Source organism: Battus philenor, unplaced genomic scaffold, assembly GCF_028537555.1.
Source record: "Battus philenor isolate CCGP_79_NKW_IND1 unplaced genomic scaffold, ilBatPhil1.0.hap1 SCAF_19, whole genome shotgun sequence".
In the NCBI taxonomy this organism is placed as follows: domain Eukaryota; kingdom Metazoa; phylum Arthropoda; class Insecta; order Lepidoptera; family Papilionidae; genus Battus; species Battus philenor.
The window spans coordinates 7,535,782-7,548,228 of NW_027181681.1; the positions used below are offsets into that span (position 1 = coordinate 7,535,782).

A 12,447-nucleotide genomic window follows, 5' to 3' on the forward strand; every position below is an offset into this window, starting at 1 on the left:
TTAATCGATTTTTTTTTTCGTTAGAGTCGACAGACGTCTTTTAAATACAAATCTTTTCTTATTCATTCAAAGGTCTCTAAGAAATTGCTATACCTCAAGACAGCCAATTGTACTTTTGTATTGTCATTATTATGTTACAATAAAGTAATAAAAAAATATTCGAATATTTCTGTTTCAATGAAAAAAATAATTTTAACAATAACATTTATTATACTAATCCGTAATAGAACCTTGATGGCGGTGTCGTTTTCATTTAACTGCAGCAGTTAGTCTATAACAGTACGCATAAATAAATCTGCCCTTGGCAATGAATGCATACGTCATGGTCGTCCACGTTATGTACTAGAGTTTACATTAAAATCGGACCAGTTTTAATCTTTAATTCTTTGTTTTTTTTTTTTATATTGTACGTAGTAATTCAATTCTGTTTTATATTTCGTATTTAGTCTCCATTCATTATGCACTGTCTACTGGCATACGCTTACTAAAGCATGTTTGTTAGTTAAAATATTTTGTATTATATTATATTTTATCAAATAATTTTATATGTAAAGCGTGTGTGACTTATAAAATGCAACAAACTTAGCTTGCTCCACGCTAAGTCTTGGAAACCAAATTATTTCAAAACCATGCAAGCAAATTTAAAACCATAACATTTTATTATCATATAAAAGTATGGAGCGTTTGAAGCCCTTCAAACATTTGATATCTCATTCAACAACATCCTCTGACGATATTGTTTATTGTCGCTGTGATAGTAAGCATCCTACGTCTGTGGGTTTAAAGGTTAGGTTAAATTTGTAATATATTCTTGTACATCGTGTGAAGGTAAATTTTAAACAAATTTGTATGAGTAATTTTTCTTGTGTATTTTTCTTTATTATACGTGGATTTATAACCTCTAGAATGTAACCTTTTCAAGCTACTAACAAGTCAAGGAGACTAAATGTGAGAGAGAACAAGGCTATTCATCTGCCGCCGGCTACCGTTGCGTAGTTCGTGCTGCGCATGCGTATTATACTCTTATTCAATGCGAAAGACCGGCAAAATCACAATAAAACAGTGTAATAGAGTACTGGATTATTGAATGCATTATAAATGTTTCGGAGGTCGAACTAATCCTAGGAATCGGGTCAGCGGTTACGTGTCACACTCCCCTCATTGTTGGCACAGTTTCCAATACGCTCTGGCAAGACAAGAGTGTTCTTGCGGTAACAGGGTGATATACCAGAAAAAAGGCTGCAGTGCAGTAGTGAGCTTGCAGCGAAAGACTGCGGAGCTGGCCCTCCATTCATTGTCATTCCGGAGGTCGATACTTAGCATTCTGGCAGTATCGTCGCGACCGTCAACGCGAACGGGCGTTCAACGAACAAATTTATGTGCGCTGCTCTTAAGACACGCGAAAAGTGCGCAACCGTGTGGAGCTTTTATTTATAAACAAAAATATTTTCATTAATTACTTTCACTTTTATCAAGTCGATTAGTATGTGAGATTTAATTGGTGACATTCCGTTGTGAATTCTTACTGAATATAAGGATAATATTTGAACAATGCAAAAGCACGATTGATTTTTGTAAGGTACGAACATATCATTTTTTCTTAGATCTAAAAAATTTAAATGGACGTTAATATAAAATAATAAATTATGTATCACTATTATCAAAAATATTTAAGCTATGTTTTGCAAATCTGCAAAAATTTAATTTTATTAGGATCTTTTTTACTATTTAATAAATAATGTAGGAATCGATTGCGACTCATTTGGTACAATTTTACAAAATAAGCGTCTTCATTCTTGTGTAACGTATATTTCACTATAATTGAAACCAACGTTAATGGTTTTAATAATGCTTATTATCGTTAAATGTCCATTTCCGTAAGTAAATTGTTACTAAGCTATATTTATTTTCATCATCTAAGTATCAAAATGACTTGGAAATTATCAGTCCATGATATATATGTGTTCAATCACGACTGAATACAGACCATCTATACCGCGTATCTTTTTTAATAGAAGGGGGCTCGTACTGGAGCTCTAACTGTAGCCACTTCTACTTAACGGCCTAAGTAATTAGGAATGTAAGCATTATGTAATTACATTAAAGTTACTATAAACATACTAAATATATTAGAAGCAATATCAAAGGTTACGCAAATCTCGGTGCTGTAATAATTTGGCACGCGGCATTACCATTAGATCACCTTTTTCACTTTAAAAAGCTTCATTGAAGTCTAGGCTAGCTCTCGGATTCGGCTTTCCTTGTTAATCGGCGTCCAGTATCCGTGAACTATGAATCTACCTACAGATATCTCTAAAACTTTCTCAATAAACACAACAACATCTTCCAACTTTAAATGTAATATCTCTTTCCCTCTACTTCTTTTCTCTTTTTTAAAGAGGTAGGAATAATATTCTGCACATTTTTACTACACTAAGTTTTTCCCGGCTACCGAATATCGTGCTAATTATAAATGTCATTGTGAAATCAGTGTAAATTGTAAAAAATTAGTTTCTTCATTTTTTAAATATTTTATTTTATAATTGAAGGAAAAATTGTTATAAATATTTCACTTACACACTTATCAATTTTCTTTATCCCTCGGAGCAAAGTATGATTTGTAACACGTACAATACTCGAAAACATAAATATTCTAGTAATGCAATGTTTATATATATATAATTAACATTGCATTACTTTAATGTCTAATATTGTAGAACAAAATATCTTTGTGAATACTTTTACAAACATGGTTTTAATAAGTAACCATCGCGTGACAGTAAGCTCCATAAATTATTTTACAAACGATAATGTATAACTCTTATGAACATAATATGTAAATTACTGTCCTACATTACTAGTTTGGTCATAAAGAATTTTGTTTATTTTTAATATGATTATATTAATGTAATACTTAATAGATATATGTTAATTAATTGTTTGTGTTCCACATTTCATTATTTCAAAGATACTGTTTTCGAAAACATCCTAATTCAAATCGTAGAGCGGCTTCATTTGAATCACAAAATGTTAAAAAAAGTAAATTTGATAAATTATGGATTCTGGTACTCTGTAAACGTGATACATATATACCTTTTAATTAAAAAATACATTATATTACACTTAAATATTATATTGATTATTAGACCCTTAAATACGTAAAAAATAATTAGCTTTTTTAGTATAAAAGATATCGCGTTACTACCATACATTAATGCTATATAATACAATTAAAAATTGCATATCTGTATGCTTTTGGCTATAGATTTTAAAGACGGTATATTTTTTTATTATCATAATATCTACTAATAAACAGAGTTCTTTTAAAGATTTATTTAGCCCTGGCACTGGAAATCGAATTCTTTTTCATCCTAACATGTGGAACATTTGCAAATATCTTATAAAACTGTAATAACCCAAGGCGAGGTTTACCTTCGGAGCTCTTGTACCTCGTGACTACATGGAACGTCCGCACAAGTCTTGAGTTTGACGGCTTCCATAAGAGCCCTAAAGGAGAACCAATTCAAAAATACCGAAAATATAATACGTTACCTTTATGAAACATTACTGTTTCTATTACTATTGTTATAATTAATGTTAGTTCAAGTTTCAATGATTGCAATTTTCACATAGAGATTGATTCGACCGCCAATTTTATGTCACCGGTCGCACCGGAAAAGGTTGACGCCTCAATCAGACTAACCACAGCACATGACGTACGCACATACGTCGTTACTTATGAACGTGAACCTATCGCAAGTTAAATCTAATGTTTAAATTACAACGAAACATATAAATATTTTCACCGGCGATCCAAAGAAATAATTCAAAATGATATCTATAAAGAGATAATAAAGTAACTTATTAGAGTTAATTATGTATTAAAACGTTTATTACTTCTCCACTGATCGAAGGCCTAAACTGAATATTTAAAACGTGTTCTATGCAATAGCCATTATAGGTTTTGTCAAAAAAGCTTGTAAATTTCCATAGAGCGTGAACGAATTTTATACTCTGTTATAATTAGCATTTGCGATATGCTTCAAAATAGTTATTCTTTGTGCGAGCTTGCGTATACAATGCGTTGACTATGAACCTCTGTTCAGTAATTTTCGTCATGTAAAATGTTCGAGTTTCCACGATTGCAGGATTTAAATAGACTATTACGCTGCAAGCTTTAAGACTATTACGCAATGAAATTGGCACTAAAATTATAGACGTTAAGATTATAAAAAGCATTGATCTTTTACAAGTTTATTATGAAAAGAACATTTTGTATTAAATACTTCAATTACATAGCTTCCTATCGATCCTATTGGGAATCTTCGGAGCTGGCTTAATAATTATTTCATCAGATAATTATATTAATGATCATCTTTCTTCTTATAACTATCAGCACAAAAATTTTAGAAGCTCTGTTTTAAAACGTATAATAATTCATAAGCCAAAACGTAAAAAAAAGTTTGACTCATTCAACATTTTTATATTTTGTGTTATATTTGTGTTTTATATTTTAAATTTGTCTGTCAATTTTGTATCAATTTAATGAAAAACAAATAATATTTAAGTTCTAATAAATAACATGAAAATTTAGGTGACAAGTGTATCATTAAATTAACCTTGCTGGAGCATTCAAGAGTTTTTTTAGGGCAATTGTTAGGTTTCTGGCCTACTCTTCCCAGCGGATCGGCATTCCGAGTCGGTTGTAGCTTTCTCATGGACTGACTACACTGACCTTTTTATAATGTTAAAAATATCAACGATACAAAAATGCCTATTTGCGTAGTAAAGACTTTTTGAATATGAATAGATTTCTCTAATGTTTTTTCGGGTACCTGTAGTAAATATTCCACTATGAATTATAGCATCGGATCAAGGCCGTCCAGTGGCTACATACGTTACATCGCTCCTTACCTTTAACATTTGAGAATTTAAGTGTCCAGACGTTTGTGTCCAAAAATACATTAACTTGCATTTTTATGTAGATAAGTGTAACAATCGTGTTTATTTTTACAAGCTTATTTCAATCATTTTTACGATTTGCCTTTCTTTACTCCAACGAATACTGAAAATTGTTGAAAACGCACAAAAACTAAAAACCTTATAATTTAAAAGTAAATTTGTCTTTTTGTAACATTCGTAATTGGTGACAAATTTCTTTTATTTGCAATTAAAAATATAATTTTTTAAAACTTTTAATAGTAGTTTTATTAATGTAGTAATTCTATTAGTAATTATAAAACAAATCATGTTGTTTCACAGTAAATAATGCTAAGATCAATTTTACTGTAATTTCAACGTATATCAAATATAATAATTCCCTTTCATTGCTTTTTCTTTTTATCAGTTCTCAGTACTGTGTTCAAAGGGTGAAAGTTCAACGGATATTACTGCGATAAGAGATTGAACGATTTGTAGATAAGAACTGTAGTTAAATTTTCAAGTTTTTTTAAATGTCATTATAATTGTACAAATGTACACATTCAAGCTAATAGGACATTTTCTTATTTCTTTTCAAAATATTTCAATGTAATACGTTATATAAAATAAGTTCTTTTGAAACTTAAGCACAGTTTACTTCATTAAAAGTTCCCCAGTTGGCTGGTGTCATTTAAAAATTTAATAACTTTTCGGTGTTCAAAGAACGGATAGAATATTTAAAATATTTTTTGAATTAAAAATATGTAATTAATTTCTGTATTATGTAACGTAAGCTATTATTTACGTTTGAACCGCAAAATATAGAAAACTTGGTTATAAGTTTCATTTATTTCAAAAAAACATTTTTGAAGTATAGAGCAAAAGACAAATTTGAAGTGTCTTATCGTTTAAGTATTTCTAAAGACGAATGAAGCATCAGTGACTGACACAGTATTTTCAACCTTAGGCCAGTAATATTAAGAAAATATATTCGAAAATTTTGAAAAGTGATATGGTTGATAGTTTTTGAGACGTTATCTTAAGATAAACGAGATTGATGGATAAAATCATTCTCCTGGCAAAAATCTGTCGACGACGCAATTTATTATGACTCCCATAAAACAGATCCGTTGTAATAACCGGATGATCTTGGCATTTATTTTACAACTCGCACGTCGCTAGGTAGGTGATTTTCAAAATGTTCTAATTTTTAGTTCCATTTTATATTTCGCAAAGTGACTCATATTCTTCAGGATTCTATCAAGTTAATTTATATTGTATAAGTCCATATATACAGAGTAATCACTTTAATGGTCATAGATGTAAAAGTTTTAAAGGGTTGAATCTATAGGTAATTTTGCAAGCTAAAAGTTTTGAATCTACTTTGACACCTTTTTCCAATCACCCTGTTTAATCATTTATTCTGAAATAAGTGGTATTCGTTTATTTTTTTAAATAATACGCCTGGCCAATTACATCTGGACGTACAAAGTCTGTAGAGACAGATACAGAGTAAACAATAACTAATTTTAATATGGAGTAATCCGAATTTTAAAAATGCTTTTTCTGATTATATTGTCATTAAAGAGCGTACCATATATTTATTGACAGCAAATACTCCCTCTAAAAAAAAAAAACGAATCACTTTTTCCATGGGTCACGCCATATCTTGGGAAAGACTTTACCGATTTGCTTAATCTTTTCTTATAAATTTCCTAACACTTTACACAAGTTCCTGATTAAAAAAAAATAGCAAATTGTACTGAAATTTAAAAATTTCAGGAATTTCATTAAGCGCATTTGACAGTTTGCTATGAAGTTCACGTGTTTGACAGTTGGCTTTGAACTTCGGGCGTTTAACATTCGCGTGATGTAATTTTATATTGTCGTTTAATAACTGTTTATTTCAGTATTTATTTAATCAATAAACAAAGTGATCGATCACAAATATGTTAATATTTTATTCTAACGGAATGCGACAGACCTTCAGGCAGTCACCTTTGTGGTATAAATATTTTTATCCTACACATGCACGTTTGCAAAATTTTTTTACTGATAAGATTGCATTTTCGTTAATAATATCAATTAAATACTTAGTAATATATATATATTTTTAATATTAAGTTTTCGACTTATTTTAATGTTTCGTTTGGTTTTAACTTTAGTAACTTGTTTTTATTTCGAGCTATTCAAATGCAAGTGTATAATATATTTTTTTTTTATATTATTAATGTATATAATGTTTCTATTATTAGAGCACTCTTTTAGGGGCCGTATCCTACGCGACTTGCGTAAAAAGTCACGTACGTTTCCGATTGTCCTAGTGTCAGGATATGGCGGTTTCCTTCCTGTCCTTTACTGTTTAGGAGTAGTAGTGTAGTTAAATGAAAATTTACACAATTATTTATGTGCCAAGGATCGAAGCCGCGCGACATACAGTCGTAAACTTGTGTTCTTAACCACTAAGCGACCGTTACACAATCTTTCTTTTGACATTGGTTCAATAATAATTTTCAAATTAACTTTCCACACAAATAACATTTTACAAGAGGACTTTAAAACAGTGATAACTCTAAACATGATATTTTCCTAAAGTTTTTTACGATTCTTTAAGCGGAAAAATCCACAAAGACTAACGAGTGCTAAACTTAGAAACATTAATGGAACTGAGGAGTAAATATTGATAGCATTTAGTGAAAAGTCACTAAAAGTGCTATCAAAAAATATTTTGTTTTTATGTGTCATTAAAATGACATTCAGGTCTTTGTATCGTCCTTCTGCCAAGTAAAAATTAATCACTATACTATGAAAAGAAATGTAAAATTAAAATCTTAAAAGAAAAGTTGACTTGTTTGGTAATTCCCCGCTGTATACAGGGTGATTATTAATAGGTGTTAAATCTTTAAAGGACTTTAATGTGTGGCACACCCTATCCAAAAATCAAAGGTTTCAGAAATAATAAATAACGTGTTTAAAAAATTTCAAAATTCGGATGGCTTCATATTTTTAATTTGTTGACGCAAGCAAATCATCCCACCCAGATATACTGCAATCATAAAAGCACTAATTTATTACTGGAACGGGCTAGTACTCCCTTAAAGTCGACAAATCACAATAAATGAAGAAGATAAAAAATACATTCCTTTATACTTTTTGCCCTATTTATTTGGACTAGAGGCCTACTAGCCCAGCTAGTTAGCCTTTAGTCATTAGCGTAGGCCGCATTGGCACGTTCTCGACGACAGTGCTGGTCGCGTGGCTTCCTTCGTGTTGTCATGCATGCGCTTATTTCTAGGCTATTTTAACATACTTTTCTTCCTATTATCAAATATTATAAAATCATATTAATTATCGGTTTCGAGTCAGTTATGATATAAGTTTATTTATCTGGCAAATAAATTATTAAGGGGACCGGAAAGTAATGTCGCCTAAATTCACACGACTACATTTTTAACAAGTTTTTATTTCAAAACAACAATACATTCACCTTCGTTACCAACAATCTTTTGCCATCTAGTAAATAAATGTTCAATGAAGGAGCGGTAAAAATCAATCGGTTGTTCTTTAAACGTGTAGACTTAACCGATATTACTTTCCGATCCCTCGAATATTACACATTACGTTATTGTTAAACCATACATATTTTTATTTTGACTTGAAGGTGTTTAAATTATAGTGCAATAAATTTAAAAGTTCACGAAATTAAACACAAAAGAGTAAATAATCCAAAAAGTGAAGGATTTTTTGAGAGATAATAAAGGTTGTGAATAAGTTGTTCTACTATTGTAAAAGAGACCTCAAAAAAAAACATTTCAGTTTGTTCTGGGCTTGAATTAGGGCGCGTTTGGAACCCACTTAGCGTGAAGACGAATGATGCCATTATAGGAGTGATCGATCTGATTCCGGTTAGTATTAAAATGGGCTCTTCTAGCATTATTCTCTTGTTGAATATAAATAGTCACTGTAAATGATTCCGTGTGAAGCAAACCTTTGCCATTAACAACAGATTAAAATATTAGCGTTTAATACATCATTCAAATATATATATTTTTTTACTTTTGTGTAAGATAAAGGTTGTAATAATGTAATCAAATACCTTAACGCTTATTTAACAACAGGCTGCAACTAGCAGGGGTGCTTGATTTTATGTCGCTATCTTTTACGACGGTATACAATATGAAATTGTACTTATATTCTTTTGGACATTCTTTCAAATACTGTATTCATAAGTAACATATGCAATGAATGAAGTATGTTTTTAAAACATTTTATTTTATATGTAGATACTTCCTTAACATAAGAATTTAAAATGTCGAAAAGAAAATTACATACTTATAGCTGATACATTTTATATTTTTGCGATTTTTTCAGCTTTTATAATAACTTATTGAAATAAAATAATTGACGCTTGTACAAAATACGATGATCTATAACAAATTAGTAACTTTTTTGCACGAGTATACATATATAAAGTGCGAATGTATCTAATGACTAATTTTAAGTTTTAAATTTAAGGTTATGTACTTCTTTCTTTCGTGGTTAATATTGCGGAATTCAATTCCGCTCGATTTTTAAGAAGCACAATAACCTTTTGATTTTTCTGTTTATCTCTTATTGAAGTATTCTTGCACACTTGTTTTATGTTTATACACACCTAATTAGTTTGATAAATTTCGTTCGCCAAAAGGTATTAGCCTCTAACACTCCAATGGAAAATAAAATTATTTATCGGACTGATCATTTTATTCATTGATGTACTAAAATACATAAATACTACTTTTTCTTCTTCGTAAATAATAAAAAAATAAATTTTATATTTCGTACACGGCTTTCAGCATAAAGTAGTTTCTTACACAAAATAATTTTTACTATTTTTCTATTATTTTTTCCCTTACACAAGAACCATTCTTGTGCTTACAAAAATATAAAAATAAACTACTTATTAGAATTTGTCGAGTCTTCTCCAAGTTCTGGCTTTAGCATTAAAAATATTGTAACTTTATATATAATCAAAATCCTATTGAACCGAATCTATGTGTTGAAGGTTTACATTTACTAACAAATTGTACATATAAACACTTAAAAGGTTGTAGTCTTTAGCAGTTCGTACTATTGACCTTGCTTTTTAACAAGAATGAATTTCTTGTTAAATTTCTTTTGTTGTTTTCGTTTAAATCATGTATTACATTCGATTATTTTAACAGTTTCGTTATTTACCATAGAACGTCCACGGCTGGATATTGGCCTGTTCTATAGATTTCCATTGGGATTATTTGGAGGCGGCCTGCATCCGACGACGACATTTATGTTTATAAAGAGATTATCGAGATTCAATTTAGTTTTATTTATTACGTCTGTACTTACACTAACTTCCAGTCAAAGTATACAATCGTTATTGTTTTATTTCGCTCTGATGACGGTGGTTATCTCATCTTATGCCTACATAGTTGTAATGCAATGTGATTTGCTTTTATATGGAAATCTATGCATTGCGGTTACGAAGTTGCATGAGCGTGAGAACTCGATCTAAACAATCTACAATGTACCGTATTGTGGGACTGGTACTTTTTAGATCAATAGTTACTATCTACATACAGTTCCTACAGATTAAAACGTTTATATAAGGTGATTAATCTGGATTATAATCATCAATATTTTAGCCGTAGTACATCAACTGCTGGATATATGCCTTTCCCATATATTAGGGAGACCGGAAAGTAATGTCGTTTCTGTCGACATATTTTACAGAAAAACCGACTGATTTTTACCGCTCCGGCATTAAAAATTTGTATACTATATGGAAAAAGGTTGTTGATATCGACGGTGAATATATTGTTGATAAGAAATAAAAACTTGTAAAAAATGAATTCGTGTGAATTTAACTTTAGAAAGTGACAATACTTTCCGGTCCCCCTAGTATTATAAAATATAATAAAATCAATCCCCGAGAGAAAATTAGTTCAAAATCATTTTATTGCCTTGATTCTGTTTTATTATATGTACACGTGATTCAAATGACATTAAATAAAGTTAGACAAAGTGTGCGCAGGATTTGGTGGATACCCACACGTTAGATAGATGACCCAGCAGTGTCGTTCCTATTGAAAATCTATAGGGAGGGGCGGCCTTTGTCTAGCAGTTTATATGGTGAGCATATGATGGAAGTGTGAAAATAATCTAAAGTAAATATGTGACGAAAATACAACAATATAGAAAATTAATCAAGACATCCTTGTAAAAAAGATCAATCTTATAAACTGCTTAACACTTTAACGTTAAAAGTATATACTTATAATTTATTTGTAAATATAAACCTTCAACATTTATTTATTTTCAATGTACAATAGTATTGTCACTATATATTTTTTCTTAGTTATATCGTTACTAAAAGTGAGAAAGTTGGAACCGTTCCAAAATACTTTTGGACGGTCAAATAATAATCGACATTTAAATAAATAATATGGCATAGCAACAGATATATAGAGCGGACAAAAATCGCATTCTAGTCGTATGTGAGGTACATGACGTGATAATAAATGTCATCGCCAAAAAGCTAAATATAGAATTAAAGTTATTTATTTGATAAACACCACAACGTTAAATGACTAATAAGCTATTTAAGGGGTGTTACAGAACTGTTTATATATATATATATATATAAATATATAATATGACTTTATTTATATCTATATATATAAAGTCAAAGGGTGGCGACAATGATTAGTTATTTTCATTTTCTAAATTAAAACACTTTATATTACTTTGGTTATTCATTAACTTGTAATTAAATATTAGTAAAAAAATCTTACAGACAAATGCCGTCTTAGCCTACAGTTTCCGATATTATACATTTCTTATAAAGCATTAGGAGTCGAACGATGTATTTCTTTATATAACAACATTACTGTTCTATATAGTGAAGATATATACAGAAATTACATTTAAGTAGTCATCAAAATACATAATATAACCTTTTCTTTAAAAACTAGCAACTGTCGTTAGGATTTATTATTTTGAAAACGAACACGCTTGTTAAAAGAGCCTAATATGGCTGCCAATATACTCAAATAACATCTGATATTTTCAACCAGCTTCAAAGGAATCGGCTTACTTGAAACGAGACACTTCTCTAAGGGTTTCGGATTTTATTTATTTCGTAATAGAAAAACTTTGCAAAATTGAAGCCTGATATTCATAAGAGCAGTGGTAGCCTTGCGGTAGAGAACTGAGACTCGTGATCATAGGTCACGGGTTTAATTTCCGGGATTCAATGTTATATAATTCGCACTTTGTGCACTGATTATATAGAATTGTCACTGCTTAAAAACAAGTTTCCAGAGAATGGACAGTGGTGTCCACTGGTCTACCTACCAAGCGTGGCGATTATGATATATCATAGACATCTTTGGAGGTGGCCTATTCCTTGCAGTGGCCGCTTCCGACTTGAAACGATAAAGATAATTACTCATATTGTATTAAATTTTAATTTCATGTTTAAAGTATAATATCGTCATATACTTTATGTCA

At 30.3% G+C, this 12,447-nt stretch overlaps 1 protein-coding gene across 2 annotated transcripts in view; it reads left to right on the forward strand.

Annotated features, from left to right (window-relative positions):
• The first annotated feature begins 1,344 nt into the window (after window positions 1–1,344).
• LOC137921506 (carbohydrate sulfotransferase 11) overlaps window positions 1,345–12,447 on the forward strand; it is a 52,913-nt gene continuing 41,810 nt past the window's right edge. For both annotated transcript variants that reach the window (XM_068764285.1, XM_068764287.1), the window contains exon 1: window positions 1,345–1,579. The gene's annotated coding sequence lies outside the window, so the exon portion shown is untranslated. The remainder of the gene's footprint in view (window positions 1,580–12,447) is intronic.